This window comes from Emydura macquarii, unplaced genomic scaffold, assembly GCF_026122565.2.
Source record: "Emydura macquarii macquarii isolate MOO-44397 ecotype Brisbane River unplaced genomic scaffold, CSIRO-AGI_Emac_v2 contig_1253, whole genome shotgun sequence".
Lineage (NCBI taxonomy): Eukaryota > Metazoa > Chordata > Testudines > Chelidae > Emydura > Emydura macquarii.
Window position 1 is genome coordinate 350,499 of NW_027131390.1, and position 24,533 is coordinate 375,031.

Sequence of the window (24,533 nt, forward strand, 5' to 3'; positions counted from 1 at the left end):
TTGCTGCAACTCCCCTCAATCTCCCTCCCACTATGAGTTCTGTGTGCCCTCCATTCTAGGGCCCCTGTTCTCCCCATGAATTTGGCTCTGTGTGTGCCCCATTACTCTCACTCCCCTATGCCCCCCATTTCTCCTATTCCAGGCTCCTTCAATCAGTCAGGGATGCTATGTGCCCTCATTCCCTTTCCCCATGCCAGGTGCTCTCTGTGGCCCCCTTTTCCCATTCCAGGGCTCCCCATTCTTCCCCCATAGCAAGGATTCTGCATGAAATCTCATTAGTCTCGTCCCTCATTTCCTCTTTCACTGCATGCCAGGGCCTTCATCTTTTCCCCCATGCCATGGGCTGTGTTCACATTCCAGCCCTCCCACCCCCATTCCCTCACGGTTATTCTTTCTCTCTGGGAGACTAACATTTTGACATCCTAAATGATTTAATTCTGTTGGGAGGGTACACAGAGATGAAATAGGAGTATTGTTATGCTGGAAGGCATTAATGGGTGCCATCAACCAGTTGTTTGATCTCTAAACAATTGCAGAGGTGCTTGAAGCCATTGGCTGTGCTAAAGAGCTGACAGGAGCTTGGTGTGTCCCCCATTTTTTAATGTTTTTTCCCCAAAAATCAATACAGTTCTGGCCATTGATGCCTAGAGCATTCCCTGAAATTTTGGAATTGATTAAGTTACAGAGAAATGCTGTTGAGTGCGAGAACTTCACAAGCTCAGCCATAAACACGTAGTTTGATTGCATCCAGTTTACAAATGATCTAGATTGTTCTTAAACCGTGATCTATCCCCTTCATTTACCGCTCCACCAACCTTAGTCTCATCTGTAAACTTTATCAATAATGTTATATTACAGATCATCGATTAAAAATATTAAATAGCATTAGGCTCAGAACCAATGCCTGAGAGACCCCCACTTTATAATTAATCAACAGGAATGTTAGCCTTTAATGTATTTAATATGATCCATGTTGATTTTGTTTAGTGCTTGTTTGTAATCAGAATGTTGTGCAGTACTTACATTGCACTTTTATAAAGCAGCTATTATATTAATACCATTACCTTTATTAACCAGACTTGTAATCTTGTCTTGTTGTGGGACAGTTAGTGGTGGAGCAAGGGGCAGGTAGAGTGTTCCACAGGGTGGTAGTGGCCACAGTTAGTAGGAAGAGTGATGAGGTTACACAGTCTGGCTGGGCACAGAGTTGCACAGTTAGTGGGGAGGGGAGCAAAGGTGACAGTAGTGGGAATACAGTTCAGCTCAGGGAAACCCTCCTAAGGCCTGCAGCAGCAGGATAAGAGATGGGTGTGAAGGAAGCAACTGGGAAACACAGGTAAGGAAATGCATGTGTTTACAACCAAAAATTTTAAGATCTGGTCTATAATTGAAAGTTCTACTGGTGTAACTATTTTGGTTATGTGTATGACTTGTTAGCAAAATAATTATTCAAGTAAAAACTTATAGTAGCTGCAGTTAAACCACTATAAAAGTGATTTAAACAAGTATAGTGATTCCCCTTTCTGTACAGGAATAGCTATATCATACCAGTATAAAGCACCTGTGTACTAATATAACTGCATTCCCACTCGGTAGATTGTACTGCTTTAATCAGACTGATATAGTTAATATGGAATAAATTGTGTATGTAGACATGCCCAAAGTTGACAGTGTCCCTCTGTGGGAAACAGAGTCCTAGGAAAATGTATACAACAGAACAGAGAAGGTTAGAAAAGGGAAGGAACGTAACACAGGACAACCAACAGTTTAACAAAGGTTGTTATTGAAAATAATTAACAGAATTCCCCAAACAAGGTGCCATTTAATACACATTGGGGAAACAATGCCCCATGTTGGAGACACTTCCCATGTTTTGTCCCTATTTTGGATGCTGAGCAGGCTACTGCTTACCCTGGCTTGGCAGTTTCAGGATAAAGAGTTAGGGAGGATGAAAATCCATCTGAGCTCCACTTCCCAGCTGTACAAGAGAATCCCTGCTTTTCCAGAACTGCCCCCTGGCCAGGCATACCTCCTCACAGGGATGATGGCTCATCTGGGAGGTAGGACACTGGCTAACGTTTAACATAACTGCCTGGTAGAAAACCCCAGCTCACAGATTTCACGTAGAGAGCTACACTGAGGGCAGATCTACACTACAAATGTACATTGGTGCAGCTCACAGACCCATAGACTTTAGGTCAGAAGGGACCATTATGATCATCTAGTCTGACCTGCACAAAGCAGGCCACAGAACCTCACCCACCCACTCCTACAATAGACCCTTTGATGAAGTGGAGATGCTCCTAATGTTTCCTCTGAGTGCTGTGTGTGCCTCAGTTTCCCCCCATGTGTTACTCATGTATTTCGGTGATGGGACCAAGGTGTGTGATCATTGCAGAGACCACTAGAGGGTGGATGGGCCTTCCCCCGCCACACTTATGCAGACATAGCTGGACCCTCTGCCCTGGATCAACCAGCTGTGACAGGCTTAGCAGGTGGAAACAAGAGGGGGGTAGCCATATTGCCAGGGAAAGAGACAAAAGGACTGGGGAGGGTTTTGTGTGGGCTTTGAGGCTCCCTAGTTGGTTGCTGCTTTAACTTCTAATTAATCTGCTAACAAAATCTTTCTACGCTGTGATCCTGAGAACTAATAAATCCTTCTGATCTCTACCCTGGCTGTGAATCACTTCTAACTGCAAGGCGGGATGCATGGCCCCTTTGGGGGTGTGGAGGAGCTCCCCAGAGTCCCATTCATGGGGACTCACCGGGGGAGCTCAGGCAAAATAGGGGTGCTGAACTTTGAGGCCAGATCAGCAGGCGGTTGCACGGGTGTGTGGAGACCCGGGGGTGGAAGACTCCAAGCACCAGAGACCTGACTGGCTTTGCCCCAAGTGGTTCCAGAGCACTGTTCCTCTGGGTCTCTGGTCACAGACCCCTAACTTACGACTGAGTTACTGAAGTCCTCAAATCATGGTTTAAAGACTTCAAGGCACAGAGAATCCACCAGCAAGTGATACGTACCCCATGCTGAAGAGGAAGGCAAAAAACCCCAGGACGCTGCCAATCTGCCCTGGGGGAAAATTCCTTCCTGACTCCAAATATGGCAATCAGCTAAACCCTGAGCATATGGGCAGGACTCACCAGCCAGACACCCAGAAACAATTATCTGTAGTAACTCAGAACCCATCCCATCACAGACCATTGGTCATATTTACCGCTAATAGTCAAAGATCAGTTAATTGCCAAATTAGGCTGTCCCATCATACCATCCCCTCCATAAACTTATTAAGCTCAGTCTTGAAGCCAGCTAGGTTTTTTTGCCCCCACTGCTCCCCTTGGAAGGCTGTTTCAGAACTTCACTCCTCTGATGGTTAGAAACCTTCGTCTAATTTCAAGTATAAACTTCCTGATGGTCAGTTTATATCCATTAGTTCTTGTGTCCACACTGGTGCTGAATCTAAATAATTCCTATCCCTCCCTGATATTTATTCCTCTGATATATTTATAGAGTGCAATCATATCTCCCCTCAACCTTCTTCTGGTTAGGCTAAACAAGCCAAGCTCTTTGAATCTCCTCTCATAAGACAGGCTTTCCATTCCTCGGATCATCTTAGTAACCCTTCTCCGCACCTGTTCCAGTTTGAATTCACCTTTCTTAAACATGGGAGACCAGAACTGCACACAGTATTCCAGATGAGGTCTCATCAGCGCCTTGTATAACGGTACTAACACCTCCATATCTCTACTGGAAATACCTCGTCTGATGCATCCAAGGACCACATGAGCTTTTTTCATGGCCACATCACATTGGCAGCTCATAGTCATCCTGTGATCCACCAATACGCCCAGGTCCTTCTCCTCCTCTGTCAATTCCAACTGATGCATCCCCACCTTATAGCAGAAATTCTTATTAGTCCCTAAATGCATGACCTTGCATTTGCCACTATTAAATTTCATCCTATTTCTGTTATTCCAGTTTACAAGGTCATCCAGATCTTGTATGATATCCCGGTCCTTCTCTGTATTAGCAGTACCTCCCAACTTTGTGTCATCTGCAAGCTTTATTAGCACATTCCCACTTTTTGTGCCAAGGTCAGTAATAAAAAGGTTAAATAAGACTGGTTCCATGACTGATCCCTAAGGAACTCCACTAGTAACCTCCCTCCAGCCTGACAGTTCACCTTTCAGTATGACCCTTTGTAGTCCCCCCTTTAACCAGTTCCTTATCCACCTTTCAATTTTCATATTTATTCCCATTTCCAATTTAACTAATAATTCCCCATGTGGAACCGTATCAAATACCTCACTGAAATCTGGGTAAATTAGATCCACTGCATTCCCTTTGTCTAAGAAATCTGTCATCTTCTCAAAGAAGGAGATCAGATCGGTCTGGCATGATCTACCTTTTGTAAAACCATGTTGTATTTTGTCCCAATTACCATTAACCTCGATGTACTTGACTACTTTCTCTTTCAAAAATTTTTCCAAGACCTTGCATACTACTGAAGTCAAACTAACAGGCCTATAATTACCTGGATCACTTGTTTTCCCTTTCTGAAAAACAGGAGCCATGTTAGCAATTCTCCAGCCATATGGTACAACCCCTGAGTTTACAGATTCATTAAAAATCCTTGCTAATTGGCTTGCAATTTCATGTGCCAGTTCCTTTAATATTCTTGGATGGAGATTATCCGGGCCCCCAAATTTTGTCCCTTTAAGCTGTTCGAGTTTGGCTTCTATCTCGGATGTGGTAATTTCTACCTCCACATCCTCATTCCCATCAGCCACCCTGCCACTATCCCTAAACTCTTCATGAGCCTCATTAAAAACTGAGGCAAAGTATTTGTTTAGATATTGGACCATGCCTAGATTATCCTTAACCTCCACCCCATCCTCAGTGCTTAGCGGTCCCACTTCTTCTTGCTTTTTCTTTTTCCAATTTATATGGCTATCCAGCCTTTTACTATTGGTTTTAATTTCCTTTGCAAGGTTCAACTCTCCTTGGCTTTTGGCATTTCTCACTTTATACCTACATGTTCTGACCTCCAAGAGGTAGTTTCCCTTGCTGATCCCTCCCATCTTCCACTCCTTGGAGTTTTTCTGATTTCTCTCAATCACTTGTCTGAGATGCCTGCTCATCCAGCTTGGTCTACAATTCTTGCCCCATGAATTTTTCCCCCTTTCCCTTCCTTCAGATAGTTTCTGCAAATTTGACTTAAAATAATTCCCAGCCTCCTCCACCTTTAGATCCATGAGTTCTTCAGTCCAGTCCACTTCCCTAATTCCCTTAATTTTTTAAAGTTAACCCTTTTGAAATCAAAGACCTTAGTCACAGATCTATTTTTGTTTATCCTTCCATTTAGTTTGAATTGAATTAGCTCATGGTCGCTCGAACCAAGGTTGTCCCCTACAACCAGTTCTTCTGTGAGGTCCTCACTACTCACCAATACCAAATCTAAAATTGCTGTACGGTTGCAGCTGTGCTGCTGTAGCACATCTGGTAAAGCCAGTGGCTTTCAACCTTTTCAGAGTATTGTACCCTTTTCAGGAGTCTGATTTGTCTTGTATACCCCAAGTTTCACCTCACTTAAAAACTACTTGCTTACAAAATCAGACATAAAAATACAACAGTCACAGTACACTATTACTGAAAAATTGCTTCCTTTCTCATTGTTACCATATAATTATAAAATAAATCAATTGGAATATAAATATTGTACTTACATTTCAGTGAATAGTATATAGAGCAGTATAAACAAGTCATTGTCTGTATGAAATTTTAGTTTATACTGACTTCACTAGTGCTTTTTATACAGGCAAATATCTAGATGAGTTGTTGTACCCCCTGGAACACCTCTGCATACGCCTAGTTGAGAACCACTGTTCTAAGCCAACAGAGGAGAGCTCTCCCATCAGCTTAGTAACTCCACATCCTCAGTGTCAGCTGGAGAAGCTCTGCTGCTGAAATAGCACTCTCTGTTAAGGTCAATATAACTATGTCAGTCTGGGGTGTGGATTTGTCACACCCCTAAGCGACGTAGTTATTCCAAAGTAAGTATGTAGTGTAGACCAAGCCTGACACAAGTCATTTTGGTCAGAGCTCCCTCAAGAGAGAAAGTGATTCACACACCTTCTGTATAAACAACGAGAGTCCTGTAGCACCTTAAAGACTAACAAATTTCTGCTGGCATGTGACATCACATAACTGAACACATCCTAGTTTACAACATACATTAGGCCTGGCAAGAGTACTCTGCACTAAATTTTATGTTCTATTAGTAAGACTTAACTGTAACAAGAGAGGGAACATTTCCCTTCCCTAATTCTTGTGCAGTTATGTTCACAGCCTTAATGTTGCATTAATGGAGTTTTTTTGCATTTAATTTCCTTGAGTATTTTATTTTTGGAGGGGGGAGAATTAGTTTCACCAGAGCTCTCAGGAGATCAGCAGTCATTGCTGGTCCCAGAATTTCCAGGGGTGCAGAAGCACCTGCTACAATATAAGCGGTGGCAGCTAGCATCAAAGGGATAAGCTAGCCTAGGACTCCCCACAAGCATGCAGGTGCCATCTCAGGGATGCTAGCAGTGTGAAGTGGAGGAGACACTCATCTTGACCTCTCTGAAGTTTTAGCATGTGTGGAGTTCTCATGAAAGCAGCAGTGGCCTCTGGGCTCAGGAGAACTCCCAGGAGAATAGATAGACCTGAGAAATTGCCTGTGATTAATGGCATTAACATATCACACTCCTGAAGGTGGGATAAGTTACCCTCTTGCTACTGCTATTGTTTGGCTGGGGACAGATTTCTGTACGGCTTAGTTAAAAGGGCAGGAGTGCTTTCGGCTGTGTTGGGGCAGTTGAACCTTCAGTACAGAACAAGAGCAACTTCAGACTTAACTGAACACAGAATTGTACCGATGTCACTAAGGCCATGTCTATGCTACACATGCTATACTGGCATAACCCCATAGCGCAGACAGCTTGCATTGACAAAAGGCTTTTGGGTTTTTTTGCCAGTTTAGGAACACCATCTCACTAAGCAATGGTAGCTAGGCTGACAGAAATATTCTTTCATCAACGTAGGTGCATCTACACTGAGGGTTAAGTTGGCATAACTATGGTGCTCAGCAGTGTGGATTTGTCACACACCCCTGAGCAGTGTAGCTACTGTCAATCTAAATTTTAAATGTAGAATCGGCCTAAAGGTGGGATGTTGCATTGATTTAATGAAGCTGGTGCAACTCTGGGTGTGGAAGAGCTTTGTTAGCAGGTGCACAGGAGCAGGCTCAGAGCAGATTATCATGCCTCTACATTCTGTTTTAAATTCTTCTCCAACCCTAGCTCACAGCTGCAGGCCAGAGTTGGAATTTTCAGAGTTATAGTGGGATTTTTCCAAAGGGTGTTGGCTTAACCACACCCATTGAAATTCCCATTCACTTCAATGGGGGCAGAGTTACTACAATGTCCAACGCTTTTGAAAATCCCACCTTTAGTCATTGTGGGGGTTTTGGTGAGTGAAAAAAGTGTTAATCTCTGAAGAGTGACTGCAAACATAGCATTGTGGGTGTAATACCAGCCACTGGTGTCAGTGGATAATGACTACTACCATGTGACCTTTGAAACACTGACCCAAGTCAGGTGGGACTGGAAATAAGGTTCAATCCCTTCCCAGCATGCCTGGTGTCAGATTCTTATTATATTTTAGTGGCCTCAAGGTTTATCAGCTCTCAGTGACTCCATCTTAAATGGACTCAGAATTGAAGTAAAAAGATGGTTTTCCTGAGAACCAGCCCTTCAAACTCCACCTAGGATCTGAGAGTCAAACTGGGCTGCTCTGGTTCATGCATCACCCACAAGAAATATTTTGGAAATGAGACACAATTAACAAGGCTGTTGTTGATGCCCAAGCCAGAATGGAGTCTGGCTCCTCCCAAGTCTTACAAAACCAACATAATGAACAGGACTAAAATGTAGAATAAGCTTATGTGGTCTCCAAAGGCAGTAGCACTGATTTGGATATACATATTTTGTTGACAATAACTGAACTTTAAATATTATTTAAACAGAAAAATGGTCTGTTTCTGTTCTGATAGATTAATAAAGGCTGGAGGGATTTCTCAAAGTTGTGAGACTACATCAGGAGTTCCTAACACATACTTGAGTGTTTGCTACCGTGAACTTTGTGTTCACTTTTGAGTTCTCCCAGTTTCTAACTTCCTCCAATCTTGGACCCCAGCCTGTCTCCCCTTCTCACTCCTTCCAGGACTATTATTCATTTTCTTTCTTCCATCTTCAAGAATGCTGCTACTTCACTTAATGTTGCATTATGTGGAACCAATTTCTTATTAGAAGGATTGTCTCATGGACACTTCCCCTCCCTCATTAGTGAGTACCAGGTCATAGCTCGGCCATTGGCCAAGCCCTATTTCCCTCCCACTGGAAACTGCCCAGCCTTAGTGGCCATTACCCATCCCCCACCTCCTCTCCCACTGATGATCACTAGGCTTTAGCTCTCATCCCCTATGCAGTCCCAGCTCCCCTGACTGGTGATCAGTTTCCTTCCCAGCTGCCTCTGCCTTCATCCCTCTCCCCTCACGTTATGGGGTTTGGGGAGTGTTCCTAAGAAGTAAATGGAGGGAGGCAGGTGGGAATCTCACAGAATCAAGAAAGGCATGTGAAAGGTCTTGGGTTGTGTAGAATTGGGCAGATGGGTGAAGGGATGTGGGTGTACCACGGGCTAGGGGGAAGATGGGTGTGTATATGGGAAAGGTGGGGGAGGGTGGGGTGTACTCAGGAGCATGGAGGAATGGATGGGGGTGTGAGAGGATGGGCATCCATGATGAAATGAAATGATGGCATCCAGCGGGGATGGGAGTGTGAGGGTATTCATGGGAGATGAGGGAGGACAGGAGTGGAGGGGATGGACGTGGAGGCGATGGGTGGTGTACTGGGGAGGGGTGCAAGGCAATGGAGCTGTCCCTGGGGAATGGGGAGATGGGGAATGTCGGTGGATAGAGACAGTGGGTGGTGTGTGTGTGTGAGAGAGAGAGAGAGAGAGAGTGGGGGGGAGCTCCTAGGGGTGATAGGGAGTGTCTGGGGGAAAATAGGGTCTACGTGTGTATATGTATGGGAGAGGTGGGGGGTCCCTGGAAAAGAGGTTGTTTAAGGGGATGAGGGTGTCTCTAGGGGGTTGGAGGATGTTGAGCATCTGGGGATGATGGCAGGGTGTCTTGGGAGAAATGGGGGGTTTGTGAGGGGACAGGAGTCCCCAGGAGATGGGGATGTCTGGGAGGGAGAGGGTTGTGTGTGTGTGAGGGGATGAGGGGTTTCTGGGGAAGAGGGGTGTGTTTGTGTGAGGGGGTGGGAGCATCCCATGGGAATAAGGGATGTGTGAGGGGATCGGGATGTCTCTGGGGTGTGTGTGAGGAGTGTGTCCATGAAAGTGGATGGGGTGTGTCACTTGGGGGGGTCCCCAGAGGGATGGGGAGGTGTGAGGGAGAGGGTTGTCCCCAGGGGGAGGGGGCATTTGTTTAAGGGGATAGGCTGTGGGGGGAGGGGTGTCTGAGAGTGGCCGGGTCCCTGCGGGGCAGAACAGGGGTTCAGGGGTATGTATGATGAGAGGTGGGGGTGTCCCTGGGGGGAAGGGGGTGTCTGAGAGTGGGCAGATGTCTGAGTGGGGGTGGGAATCTCTGTGTGAGGAGGGGTGTTCCTGGAGGGAAGGGGGTCTTTGGGGGATGGGAGAAGGGGTGCCCTGGGGGGCAGTGAGGAGGGATCCCCAGACATGGATAGGTCCTTGAGGGGCAGGGGTCTGGGATTGTGTATGTGAGGAGAGGTGGGAGACTCCCTGGGGATGATGGAGGGCATCCAGGGGGAAATAGTGTGTGGGAGAGGGAGAGGGGAGGGGAGTTTCCCTGGCAGGAGAAGTTGTATAAGGGGATGAGGAGGGTGTCTCCAGGGGGGTTGAGGCTGTGTGAGGAAATGGGGAGCATCTGGGGATGATGGCAGGTGTCTGGGGAGAACAGGGGTGCATGTGAAAGGAGATGAGATGTTTCTGGGGGGCTGGAAGATGTGTGAAGGGATGATAGGGTGTACCCTGGATGATGGGACGTGTCTTAGGGGCAGAGTGTGTATGTGTTTGTGAGGGGATGGAGAGAAAGGGTCTGTGTGGGAGGGGATGAGGTGTCTCCTGAGGTAGGTGTGGGGGGGATTGGTTTGTGTGCTTGGGATGATGGCAGAGTGTCTGGGGGCAGAAGGGTGTGTGTGTGAGAGGATGGGGTGTGTCTCCAGGAGATGGGAGGATATCCGAGGGGAGAGGAGTATGTGTGTCCCCGGGAGCAGGGTCTGGAGATGATGGGTTGTGTCCATGGAGAAGGGGAGTGTGTTAAGGGGAGGGGGGGGGGGGGGGGGGGGTTCAGGGATGATGGGAGTGTCAAGGGAGAGAGGAGTGTGTGTGTGTGTGTGTGTGTGTGTGTGTGAGAGGAGATGGAGAGGTGTCCTGGGGAGAGAGGGGTGTGTGTGAGAGGTGAGGGAGTCCCGTGGGGAGAGGGGGGATGTGTGAGGGGATGCAGGGGATGTTTGGGGGGAATGGGGATGTGTGTGAGGGGATTTGGGGTTTCCTGGGAGGAAGGGGGGAGGGTGTCCAGAGGGATGGAGGACTGTGGGGAGAAGGGGGTGTCTGAGAGCAGGCAGGTCCCCATGGGGCAGGGCAGGGCAGGAGTCTGGGGTGTGTGTGGGGGGGATGTTCCTGGAGGGAGGTGGGTGTCTGGGAGTGCTTGGGTTCCTGTGTGGTGGGGCAGTGTCCAGTGGGGGTTCAGGGTGTGTGGATGAGGAAAGGTGGGGGTGTCCGAGGGAGGGAGCAGTGTGTGTGAGGAGCAGTGGGGGAGGAGGGCTGGGAGGCTTGGTGTGTGTGAGGAGAGGTGGGGTGTCTGGGGGGAGGGGTAGGTGTGTGAGGAGAGGTCGGGGTATCCAGGGTGAGAGATGGGTGAGAGAGGAGATGGGAGTGTCTGTGGGGGGAAGAGGGAGGGGTGTCCATGGGGGGAGGGGAGCTCAGGGTGTGTGAGGAGAGATAGGGTGTCTGTGGGGGGAAGGGTGGGGGTGTCTGTGGGGGGAGGAGAGGTGGGGGTGTCGGTGGGGGAGGAGAGGGAAGAGTGTCTGGGGGGAGGGGAGCTCAGGGTGTGGGAGGAGAAATAGGGGTGTTGGGGGAGAGGGAGAGGTATGTGTGTGAGGAGGGGTGGGGGTGTCTGTGAGGAAAGGTGGGGGGGAGGGGTGGGGGGAGGAGAGGTGGGGGGTCGGTGGGGGGAGGGGTGTGGTGGGGGAGGGGGGGTGTCCGGGAGTGGGCGGGGTCGGGCGGGGGTCCGGGCGCAGCCCAGCCCGGGGGCGGTGCCGTGTCCCGGGCCCCCGCCGAAGCCCCGCCCGGCCGCGCTGTCACTCACCGCCCGGGGGAGACGCTCTCCAGCGCCAGGGAGGGAGGCGGTGGCGGAGCCCGGAGCGGGCCGGGCGGCTCCCGAGTGGCGCAGGTAGGGGTCGGGGCCGGGGCCGGGAGCCGCCCCTCGCGGGACGGGCGCGCCCGGAGCCGAGGCCAAACAGCGCGGGGCCCGCCCCACAGCGGCCTCCGCCGGAACCGACAGGGTTAACGGGGCAGACGGCCCCGGGGGGCGGGGGGCGGGGGTCGGTGCCGGGTTCCCCCGTTCCGGACTCAGGAGGATCCGCTCCGCACTTTGCGGGCAGCCCCTGGGAGGGGGCGATGCAGACGGTTCCGTCCCGGATTCCGCGCCGGGATTTCGGCCCCCAAGCGAGCACTGGGGGTGCCGCGGAGGCTGCGATCCCCTTCGGCCCGGCTGCCGCAGCGGCTTTCTCGGCCCCCCCGATTCTGGGTTCCATTCCAGCTTTTTTGGGCTTAAGCCCTCCGATCCCGGACTCCGCCCCAGGTTTTCGGGTCGCCCAGCGGATTCCGGGCTCTATCGCCGATCCCGGACACTGAGCTCCGCTCCGGGCTTTGGGGGCTGCCCACTGAAAGGGAGTCTCGCGAGCCCAAGCCCCGCTGCAGCCAATAGGGAACCGCCCCCCTTCCACCGCAGCCAATGGGGAGCCGCCCCGCCCCCCCTCGGGCTGCAGCGCGCTGAGGGCTCGGAGCGGCGCCTCCATTTAAAGGGGCCGCGACCCGAATCCGGTCTCCGGGAAGAGCGGGCGGCGCGGCGGTGGGGAACCAGGTACGAGGCGCGGCCGGGCTGGGGGTGGATCCTGCTTGGCTGCGGCGGGGCATAGCGGTCTCTGATCGGGTGGGGACAGTGGCTCGAGGCTTTGCCTGCGGGGCGCCTTCTGCCTCCGCTCCCGGGTGGGGGGCGGGGCTGGGGAACCCCGTGTGTGGCGAGAGGGGCCGGGCTGCTGGGACGGGGTCCCGTGCTGGGCACGGTGACGGCGGCGCAGCTCCCGCCCCGCCCCCTTTCCGCGCAGGGGAAGGGGGCCGCGCAGCTCCCGCCCCGCCCCCTTTCCGCGCAGGGGGAGGGGGCCGCGCAGCTCCCGCCCCGCCCCCTTTCCGCGCAGGGGGAGGGGGGCGCGCAGCTCCCGCCCGCCCCCTTTCCGCGCAGGGGGAGGGGCAGGGACGTATCTGCGCGGAGCCCCGTGGCGGCTGGGGGCAGGGCTGGGCGCACAGGGGCCGGTGCTGCCCCTCCTCAGGCAGGCAGAGCGCACCTCTGTGGGAGGGTTCATGGGGCAGAGGCTGCGCGGGTGAGGCTCTGTCCCCATGTTCTGGCGGGGGCAGGGGCAGGGGCAGGGGCTCGGCCAGGCTGCCTGCCAGGGATGGGGTGCCCAGGGTCCAGCCCAGGCTGCGCTGGCGCTGAGCGCTTGCTCTGGGTCCCCGAGAAATGCTGTCTCTCCTCTACCTCCCTGTCCAGCTGTGATCAGTAGACGCCCTGCAGGCCTCTCTTAGCCCAGCTGATGTGGCCTGTGGCTAGTGGTTGATCCTGGGTTGTGCTTGTGCAATGCTTGTGCAAGGTGTAACCGTGCTGGGCAGCGACAGAATGGCCGTGGGGGCTCCTGGTTTCCATCTGACACCAGCTGGGATTGGGACACTTCAAGATCATTTTCCCATGACCTTTTCCCCATCAGAGTCCAGCAGGACTCTTTGCGGGTCATTTCCCCTCCTCTTCTTCCCCTGGTTTGCGTGCCCTTGGGCAGAGACTTTCTCTGCAGGGTGCCCCATGAGCTCTTCTCCCACACCTGAGCATCAAGATTTTGCATTTGAAGATGCCTCAAAATACTGTTGCCGATGCATGAGTCAGACTAAACCCCAGCTCGGTCTCTTCCTGAGCTATGTTGGTCTTGTCGGCCCTCAAGTGGGGAAAAGCAGGAAATGCCTTTGTGTCCCTAAAGCAGCAGCTGTGCCAACAGGCTGCCCCTGTGGAAGGGGGAATAGGGTGGGGCAGGGCAAAGCTCTGGTGTGGTTCTACCTGCCATGTGTGCTTGTGCAGGGTAAGGGTTGAGATGTGGCTCTGGGCTGCAGGGAGTGATCATGGGGGCAGGGGTGGTGTATGGGTGTGGCTCTGGACAGTACACACTCGTGCAGACTGGGGTGTGATGTGGTGTGGCACCTGGTTCTGGGCTGTGACACGCTCATGCAGGCTGGGGCTTGAGGTGGTGGTGTCTGGTTCTGGGCTGTGGTGTGCACTCGTGCAGGTTGCGGGTGAGCCCCTCAGCTAAGTGTGAAGGAGCCATTATTTGAGTTACTTTTCTGCCCTAGGAGAAGCTTCTCTGCCTTGTCCCCTTACTCTCACTTCCTGATGTGCTGTTCCAGCTCTGGTTCAGCTCTGGTTCTAACTGCAGTTCACTCACTTCTCATCACTCTGCTTTTTCCTTGTAAGCTATACTACCATTCCCTCAAACTACTTCCCACCTCACCACATTCAAAGCTCCTGATCAGAGCATGACTTAGTTTGTCATCCACTCCAGTCTAGCTTCATTTCTCATCTTTAAAGGGACAGTAGCATGTTTGCTCTCTGGGATTGCCATACACGATGGCGCAAACACCAACCCAAGCCGCTCACTTCCACAATCAATGCCTCTCACCCATTCACAAGCCATGCCCTGTTCCAAGGTACCTTTGAGCCTACAGTTATTTCTGCCCCGCTCCCTGGCTGCTGGGGGGTGCGGTGTAACAATTCCACCCAAACAGCTGGTCACACTAGACTGTAATAAAAATCTGGCATCTGGTTCAAGGGACCAAAATTAGGTCCTGTGGCTTTAAATTGGGTGGGAGGGAGAGAAGCCTAAGATTGTGTCTAGACTACAGACTTCTGCTGGCATAGCTATATGACAGGATGGCCAAATTTACTGCCCCTCCTGGGATCCCCTTCCCAGCTGGGCAGAATTCTTTAGCCCTACCACCCTGCTGCAGGGCAGAAGCTCTGAGCTCCCCACCCCTGTCTGGTAGGTGGAGAATGGGGGGGGAAGCATAGCAGGCTCTGCGATCTGCACTTGAACTGTAAAAGAGCCGACTGCAGCTCGTGAGCCACAGTTTGGCCACCCCACCCCACCCCATCCCGTTAGGGCTGTGTGATCTGACTGATCTAGCTGTGCTGACAAGCCTGTAGTGTAGACGATTCCTGCTGACAAAACGGAGCTTTTACCCATGTAGCTTGTTTTGCTCAAGGTGGGGGGTGTAGCTGAATCCACCCTAGGAGCTCTTTGCTGGTATGATATGCTCAGATAGCTATACCAGCAAAGATCTGGCATAAGAGGACACCATCCTCTATATCTTTCTTTTTACCCAATGAAAAGTGTTTTGTGGTTGACGGGCATGGACTGCACCAGCAGATTCCTATGGCTGTCCCATGGCCAGAGTCATGGGCCTGTTCAGTTACTCTTGCTAGCCAAGATTTGAGGTTCATCAACATAAAGAAAGAGGAACCTAGGGTTTACCAGACTGGGTGAAAACACTGGTCCGTCCAAACCAGCATCTTTCTTTTGCCTGTGGCCAATACCTGATACTACTGGAAAAGGTGAAAACTTCCCATAATGCCCCTGGCTAATTGTACACAGCTGCACGTGGGGAGAAAATTCCTTTTCTACTAACCCCGTCTCCACTGAGTTCTCACTGATGGGTCTTTGGATCCTCGCTTAAAACAGGTAGAAGCCTCTCCTAGCTCTTCAGGTTTTGGGGCCCTAGAAAGCAGTATGGCATCAATGCCAGGTTGCTTAATGGCAGTTTCTCCCATCCCTTCAGAATATAAATGTTGCCTCCAAATGTTCAATAGCATGGCTAATAAAGGAGCTTGCTCCAGGCACTGCATCTCCTCAGGCCAGCAACCCAGCTCCTCCCCATGTCTCAGCTATATTAATCTGGTGTTCTTTTGTGTTTGCAACTGCTTTCCAGGCAGCTGTGGTCATCTGTGGGAAGTTTTGGGGCCATTGCCTTGGCGCTTTGGCACACCAATGCAGTGTTTTGGCAATTGCCTTGACCTTCAGGCAGCCCTATTCTTTGGCCTCTTCCAGGGCTCCAATACCAGTTTTTGTCTTTTGGCTGGTGTCTTTCAGCAGACTTGTGCCAACTAGTGTCATCCACCTCAATGTCTCTCTCAGTTTGATTGGTCTTCACTCGATGTTCCCAGGGTCCTGTTTTTCCTTTATTCTGAGTTCGGTATTGTTTTGGCAGGTGTCTTTTGGTGGCAAGTTTTTAGTCTTGGAAGAAATGCTTATGGTAGTGATTGTTTTACAGTTCTGTGCAGAGGCAGTCGTTCTTGGAGGAAGCTGTGGAAACTGCAGGAGAGTGCATGCTCTGCCTTGGTTTCTGACTGGAGTCAATTCTTGAGACAGAATTGCTCCCTGGGAACCAGGCATTGGAGTTGGAATGAGATTCCTGGAAAAAGGATTGCCTGCATCTCTGTTCCAGGCCTGGTGTATGCATGTCAATAAAATGAGTTCTACTTAGAATACCCCAGATTCCGTATCATTCACTTCTCCACTGGAAAGCTTTCTGCTATCACTTGGCAAAGAGGTGCTCTAGGTGTCTGCAGAGGGCATTGGTGTCAGAAGAAGGGAAAACAGGATCCAAGGAGGAAGGAGGCAGCTCAGCAGCTCTAAACCCTGTCGCTGTCACTGAGAGATGAGCATGCTGATGTTGTCTGCCTCCAAATTTACTAGTAGCGCAGAGTTGTGGGATACATAATCAGCTATCCCTGAGCAGTGAAGAGACCTGAGGAGTGCCGTTAAATGCTTGGAGGCATCCCAGCGTGACCCTGGAAGTCCGACTCTCTGATGCAGCCTGTCAAAGCCTCAACTCTAGACAGCTCTGCCTTGAGGCTTCTGGATTTCACTCTTCTGCATTCACTTGGTTGAACCGGGAGGGGGATAAAGTTTCTGGGTGTATTCTGGACAACCTAGCTTGATTACTCCTGCTCTTGTGAAACTACCCTGAAGCCTACAGTACTGACTTCAGGGCACCCTATTGCTCTCTCTTGGCAGGTATACAATCTCATGATGAATCCGAGAACTACTGCACAAAGGCTGAGGCTTGCACCCCAAGAGTTGGTGCTCCAAGTGCAGGAAACTCTAGTCTTGGCGCTGATGTCTCTGGTGCTGATAGCCATGGCAAAGCCAGTATTGGTGTTTTCCAGAGCACTTGGGATGACACTCATTGCATAGACCATTCCAGCTGCCTGTGTGGGGGCAGGCTTGAGGGATCATGGTGATGGGGGGCTGCTATTTAGACTTGTATGAACTAGAAGACTGGTATGGATTCAAAGGCCAGGGGGGACTAGTGTGCTTATCTAATCTGACCTCCAACATAACACAGGCCAGAGAAACTCACCCAATCATTCCTGCATTGAGTCCAATAACTTCAGGCTCAGCTAAACCAGATCTTTTAGAAAGACCCTGGATCTTGATGTAAAGACTGCAAACGATGGAGAATCTCCATCATGCCTAGGTAAGTTGTCCCAATGGTTAATTATCCTTCCTGTTAGAAAGTTGTGCCTTATTTACAGTTTGAATTTGTCCAACTTCAGCTTCTAGCCATTGGATCTTGTTCTGCCTTGTCTGCTAGAAAGATGAAAGAGGCATCTGCTATCAGAAATCTTCTTCCCTTGTAAATATTTCAAGGCTGTGATAAAATCACTTCTTAACTTATTTTTCAGTAAACTAAATAGATTGAGCTCCCTAAGTTTCTCACTGTAAAGCAAGCTTTCCAAACCTGGACTGGTTTCATGGCTTTTCTTTGAATCCTCTCATTTTTCAGTGTCCTTTTAAAATGCAAATGCTATACTTGGACTCTAGTCCAATAACGATCTCACCAGTGCCATATACATAGGTAATACCACTCCCGCCTCCTGCTCTCCCTGTTTCTACATCTGTCAACGGCTACTTTCCCCAGTGGCACCTTGGAAGTGGGGAAGGACATCTCGCTTATCTCTTAACCTGGAATCCCTTTAGGGATGTCTCTTCATCTGTACTTCTTAAAGAGTTCACTCCGTTCTGCAGGTACAGAGCAGGCCAAGTGAAAAGGAAATACTTCCTTGGCCCTCAGGAGACAGAGGGCTTGTCTACATTTACCTCCAAGATTTGGCGGGAGTTGACCGGAAAAAACTTGCGTAACTCCCGTCAACTTCTCTGCTTCTCTTCTGCGCACCGTCTTCACTGCACTGCGCTGACGGGAGCCACATTCCTGTCGAGGCAGCGCTGCGCCACTTGAGAAGGTGGTCTTCATACATCGATTTCTAGATCGGCTGAGCGGGTCTTCACTGACCGTTCAGTCGATCCAGAGAAATTAATCTGACGGTGGCGACTTTGCCGCCATCCGTGTAGCCGTAGCCTGAGTCTTCCACAACCTTATGCCAAGAAAGGGAAGCAGTCATTCACATCCCCAAAGGAAGTCTTGGCCCCTATCGCTAAAGCCAAGGTTTAGTTGCAGGGGTTCCAACAAAGGCTGGTTTTCTTTTCTGCCTTCTTTCTTCAAGGGCTAGGGCAGACAGCACTCTCAAGCCATTCCTTCAGTGAGCAACCCAGGGCCCCAGGCGGGGAGCCCTGTGCTCCAGTACTGCTTATTTCAGAGTGCACCCTCAGCTGGGCGGGATTCTTCCCACCGGTAGGCCTGGTAATTCTCACAGGTTTGTCAAATTGGGACTGGTTGTGACCAAAGGAGTTCTGTAAAACCTTCATGCCTGGTGGGGGTGGGGAGTCATTTACATCCCCACAGCATCCATGGATGGCATTCACCATCTTAGCTACCGCATCGCAAGGGGGCTCATGTTCAGCTGATTATCTACAACAGTGGTTACCAACCCATGGGCCAAAAGTGGCTCGCTGCCTCCCTCACTCTGGGCTGCAGAAGGGAGCCGCTGCCGAAGGACACCGGTGGAGCGCATTGCTGGGGGACAAGACTGATGGATTCAGGCTCCTTGCTGCAGCCAAGGGGATGGAAGATCAGCGCTCCCCTCCCCTTGTCTGTAGCAGGGCATGTGGCAAAGCGGTCCGCCTGGGTCCATAGGCACTGGGGTCCCTGCTGGAGCCAGAGAGAGGGGAGCATTGATGTCCTGTCCCCCTCGTTGCAGAAAGGAGCCAGGTGTAGCGCGTAGGTCTACAGGACGCGTGTGGTTTCTCTGCTGCAGCCTGAGGAATGGGGGGGCTGCTGGTGGAGACTGGTGGCCCTTTAGGGTTGTAAAAAATTATATCTGTGGCCCTCGAGTCAAAAAGGTTGAGAACCACTGATCTACAATATCCTTTGCAGAGTCTCTGCTTTCCCAGATATAGTCCCCTGTCCTGGAAGTGTGACCTACCTTTTTGTTCCTGGATGTAGGCCCTGGTGCTTGATTGTACCCAACTTATCAAGGGAACCAGATTGCTCTGTGACAGTGATCTTGTCCCTCATACCACTCCCATCAACTCCGTAATGTCCTCTGCAAACTTTATCAGCAGTAACGATTGAGCTAAAATGATTGAAACAAAGGGGATTAACTCTGATCTGTGGTGCTGACCGCGCACCGCGGTTCCCTAATGCTCTTTGTGGCACATAGGAAGGATCTGATGAGTTTGGGGGCTTGGCTCCCTTTATGAGTTGTGGCATTGGTTGCTGATGTCGCTAAGATCAGGCAGCCTCAATGGACATGCTGTTGTGAGCCTGATGCCAGGGGAGGAAAGGGTGCGATCTGACAAGTGTAAAATCAGAGTTGACTCATGAAGAACAGTTACTGGTGAGTGACCTTTTACTTCTCTCCAGATCATAGATAAAAATATTGAGTAGTGCTGGGCTGAGAAGCAGGCCCCCACAACGCATTCATTCACTGCTGATTCTTCATTAACATTTTGAGATCTATCTGTTAGCCAGATTTTAATATACTTATTATGTGCCATGTTAATATTATTTAGTGCCCATTTTGTAATCAGAATGTTGTGTGTTACTAAATCAAATGCCTTACAGAACTCCAGGGATGTTATGTCCACCCAATTACTCTTATCAGTCAAACTTGTAATCGCCTCAAAAAATGAGATTTTGTTTGACAAGACTTATTATCTAAAATCATGTTGACTGGGCATTAATTATATTACTATCCTGTAATTCTTTATTTATTGAGTCACTTATCAGCTGTTCCATTATTTTGTCTGAGATCAAGTGTCCTGCTTGCCCTTTTTAAAATATTGGCACAAGATAAGCTTTTTTTTTTTTTTTTTTTTTTTTTTTTTTTTTTTTTAAGTCCTCTGGAAATTTCCCATTATTTCAAGATTTACTAAAAATTAGCATCAGTGATCCAGAGAGCTCTTTGACCAATTCATTTAAAACTCCTGGGTGCAAGTTATCTGGACTTGTTGATTAAAATGTTGAATTTCAGTAGAAGTTGTTTAACACCTTCCTTATTCCAGATGCTTTCTGATAGTCAAAGATGAGAAATTTCCAGCACAGCCTGGATCTTGGGAATCTGAAGCAGTATCTGGCAAAAGATAAGTTTAAGATGGTACTCTAGGAGCCATCGTATGTGCTAGAGAAAGGCAACTGCTTGAATGCTGTGGGTCTTGATAACACTTCTGTGCATAGAGGGAGACTTCTCAAGCATTGGGAGTATCTGATTGGTCATAGGGGAACAGCATTAACTGCACACTTGGGCTGGCATCATCGCTGTGTGTCTTCATTAAATGCTTTGTAGTTGTGGACTCCCAATCTCTGTGGATAGGCCAAGGGTTCCCCTGCTATGACAATTAACTGATTAAGGACACTGCTCTGGATGGTGTCAAAGATCAGTGTGTATATCCCATGGCATTCTTGGGTCATTAAGGTTTTTGATAAAGTATCCTAAGTTCCAACTTGCACCAGAAGACAATTCAGGAGCCCTGTTAGATACATCTCAACTCAAAGCTTTCCTTGCACAGGATGGGATCCAACACCTCATTTGCCTGTAATTGCCAGGATCACCAGGCCTTTTTAAAAAATCAGTATTACATTAGCTATCCTCCAGTCATCTGGTAGAGAGGCTGATTTAAGAGAGAGGTCATGTACTGTAGTTCTGCAATTTTAAATTTGAATTCTTTCAGAACTTTTATGTGAATATCATCTGCTCCTGGTCACTTATTACTGTTAAATTTATCAGTTTGTTCCAAAACTCCTCTAATGACACTTCAGTCTGGGACAGTGGCTCAGACTAGTCACCTAAAAAGAATAGCTGGAGTGAAGGGATCTCCTGTGTATCCTCTGCCATGAAGATCGATTCAAAGGATTAATATAGCTTCTCTGCAACTGCCTTGTATTCTTTGAGTGCTCCTTTAGCAACTCAGTCGTCCAGTGGCCCCATGGATTGTTTGGCAAGCTTCCTGCTTCCGATGTACTAAAATAAATATAATAAAATAAATTGTTGGTTAGGTGTTATTAGCTGTCACTAGCTAGTTACTCTTCAAGTTCTTCCTTGGCCTTTCTTACTATACTTTTACACTTGACTTGCCAGAGCTTATGCTCCTTTCTATTTTCTTCAGTTGCATTTGACTTCCAGTTTTTAAAGGTTGCCTTTTTTGCCTCTAACTGCCCGTTTTATTCTGCTGTTTTAGTCATGGTGGCATTTTTGTGGTCATCTTACTGGTTAGTTTGTTTGTTTTTTGTTTTTTAATTTGGGCATACATTTAGTTTGAGCTTCCATGTTGTTGTTTTTAAATAGTCTCCATGCAGTTTGTAGACATTTCATCCTTGTGATTGTTCCTTTTAATTTATTTTTAACTAGTTTCCTTGCTTTTGTGTAGTTCCTCTTTTTGAAGTTAAATGCTGCTGTGGGGGGTTTCTTTGGCATTTTTCCCTCTTACAAAAATGTTAAATTTAATTGCATTATGGTTGCTATTACTGAGCAGTTCAGCTATATTTGCCTATTGGACCAGATTCTGTGTTCCTTTTAGGACTGAGAGAAGGAGAATGTGATTGCAGACAGACCTATGGTAGATCCTCATGCGTGGCCTATCAATCAGACAGGTGGATTAGATTTTCCCCCCCATCTGCCTCAGGAATGTTTCCATAGCAGACATCAACAAGGCTGGTACGTGGTCCTTTCTCCATGCATTTACAAGGTATTGCTGTTTGGATTGGCCTACAAGAAGGAGTCCTGTTTCAGACTCATGTTCTAGAACATGTTCCCAAGATAGGGAAGGTCTCGTGGACTCTGTATACCCTATGCTGGCTCAGCAGTCAAGGAGTTAACAAAGCAACTGCCTGTATGCTCAGCCAGAGCCGATTGCCAACCTCACAACAGCTGTGAGGATAAAAAGGCTGCAAGGTAGGAGGTCAGGGTGGCTGCCAGAGAGCCTGATGCCTGGCCTACACTATTGAGTTAGGTCGGTGTACGGCACCTTACAAACTCAGTAAACATCTACAATAAATGTTGCTCCCACTGATGTAACTCGCCTGCTATGCTGACTTAACTCCACCTCTGTGAGACGCATAGTGCTTAGGTCAACGCAGTGTCAGTGTAGATGCTGTGTTACTTACGTTGACTTTAGTGGCCTTCAGTTGGTGTCCCACAATGCTGCACCTGTAACTGCTCAGGTCACTGTTTTGAACTCTGCTGCCGGGTACACAGGGGCATGCCCCTCCTCTTTTAAAGCCCCGTGAATTTTTGAAATTTAATTTAGTTTGTTCAGCGTGGAGAGCTCACCTAGCAACTGCCCAACTGACCATGCCAGCTCCACACTGCAGACATGTTCCTGCCTGGAGTACACAGGAAGTGGTGGATCTCCTGGGTCTGTGGAGAGAAGAGGCTGTGCAGATTGGTGGAGAAGGGATACAAGAGGGACCTGCAGCAGTGCTGCATGAAAATCAAGGAGCTGTGGCAGACATACCAGAAGGCAAGGAAGGCTAACAGTTGCTCTAGTGTGGAGCCACAGCTGTGCCACTTTTACAAAGAGCTACATGCCATTCTCAGCAAAGACCCCACTGTCACTGCCAAGAGCCCCATGAATACTCTGGTGGAGCTGGAGTCACAGGTCCCCGGAGTGAACATTGAGGAGGAGGTGTTGGATGAAGAAGAAGAGGAGGAGTATGTGGGAAAGGCGACATGGGGATTCAATGGCCTTGCAAGCCAGGACTTTTTTCTGACACCAGAGCAGTCGAGCCAGTCCCTACCATGCAGCACTGGCGAGCCTGATGCAGAGGAAGGAACCTCCGGTAAGTGTGTAGTTTGCTTTGATATTGCAGAAACACATCTGTTTATTTATTCCCTTTTACTTTTGCTAGAAGAGATTGTGAAATAATCAATAGAGGTAGAGTCACTATTTGCTTCTCATTCCCCTGTGCAGTAGGGGGCTCTGCAGAACAGTTTGTTTACGTGTGCAGGGATGTCCTGTGAATTCTTCATGGAGATCTCAAGGAAACTTTCCTGGGGATAGTCTGCAATACCCTGCTGAAGGTTTCTGGGGAGGACTGTCTTATTTCTTCCACTGTGGTGGACACTTTCCCATGCCATTCAGTAATTACTTCAGCAGTCACCATTGCAGCACACAAGCTAGTAGTATATGGGGTCTGCAGCCGGACACATGCAGGATCTATTCCCTTCCAGCCTCCTTATCCCTCAGGAGTGAGATATCAGCTAAAATCCACTGCCTGTGGAAAATGATGCCAGTATTCAGTTCAACTGCCCTATCCACATATACCTGTGAGCTACCTCCCCCTCATCCCTTATTGTCCCAACTCGCCTCTGGGGCATATCATGGGTGTGACTGCCACCGTGCTCTATGAATCCCAAGAAGTGAGAATGTAGTGCTTGTAACTTGTGTAGATCAAGGGAGTGAATTCAGTATACCAAGTTTCCATTTATCTTGTGAATACCCTCACCATAGTACCTCTGTGCTTTGTATCTTTTGCAGCTGGAAGTGTGGCCTTGAGGCTCTCTCCATCCACACCAGTGGAACGGCTCAGCCAGATGAGGAGAAGGAAGAGGATGCAGGATGACATATTCCAAGAGACCTTGCAAATCTTTGGTATGGAGTAGAGGGCTTGGAGGATCCCCCTCGCAGACACAATGGACAGGGATAGAGTGGAGAGGTGAAAAGCACAGGAAAAGGAGAGAGACAAGAAGCAGGACATGCTAGCACTCTCAAGCAGCAAATCGACATGCTGGAGACTCTTGTTGACATTCAGGTTCAACAGACCTATGCTTGATTCCCTCTACAGTCCATAGAGAACTGCATTCCAGGACCTCTCTACCTCTCCCCTCCATTCCATGCGGCGTCCAGGACCGCTGCACTACCCCTACCACTCCACCCCAAGGGAGAGTACAGACAATCCCAGTCACTCATACACTGTCCTGTAAGAGGTTGTGTGTGTGTGTGTGTGTGTGAGAGAGAGAGTGAGAGAGAGAGATGGAAATGACTATTCTTTTCCCTGTATTTATAAAATTTCATTCAGTTATAAATATGTCTGTTTGCATGTGTTTGGAATAAAAGTCTATTTATGGAAACTTAATTCATCTTTATTAGTTCACAACATATGCTGGCTAGGGCTCACATCATTCACAGATAATAGCAATAGGTGCATTTGCAATGTTATATTGCTACACACATAGCACTTATTACAAGGTCCATGCCAGGATGCAAAAAAAAAAAAAAAAAATCAATGGCAGGCAGAGCACGCTACAACAACTCACATTACTGGGGCTCATTAGAAAAATGGTCTTCCAAAGCCTCCCTGAGTCCCCACTGAGCTCTTCTTATAGCTCTGGTATTTGGCTGCTCAAAATCAGCCTACATCATTCCACCTCTGCTCTTCACCCCAACGGAAACTCTCTCCCTTTGCTTCACAGATATTAGGAAGCACGCAGCAGGCAGCTATAACCATTGGGCTATTTTCACTGAGGTCTAATCTGACGAGTAGACAGCGTCAACGGCCTTTCAAATGGCCAAAGGCACATTCAGTTGTCATTCTACACCTGCTGAGCCTGTAGCTGATGTTCTTCTTGCTGCTGTGATGGTGGTGGTGGCTGGCGTAAGTCTTCATGAGCCACAAGAGTAAGGGGTAGGCTGGGACTTCCAGGATCACTATTGGCATTCCAACATCCCCAGTGGTAATCCTCTGGGCTGGAAAG

General features: G+C 49.2%; 1 protein-coding gene across 3 annotated transcripts in view; it reads left to right on the forward strand.

Annotated features, from left to right (window-relative positions):
- The first annotated feature begins 11,416 nt into the window (after positions 1 to 11,416).
- ZMYM3 (zinc finger MYM-type containing 3) overlaps positions 11,417 to 24,533 on the forward strand; it is a 51,130-nt gene continuing 38,013 nt past the window's right edge. Inside the window, exon 1 of one of the 3 annotated variants that reach the window (XM_067547944.1) lies at positions 11,417 to 11,513. The gene's annotated coding sequence lies outside the window, so the exon portion shown is untranslated. Of the gene's footprint in view, positions 12,207 to 12,669; positions 12,724 to 24,533 lie in introns of those variants that run through there. The other 2 variants (XM_067547942.1, XM_067547946.1) reach the window with 2 other exon arrangements.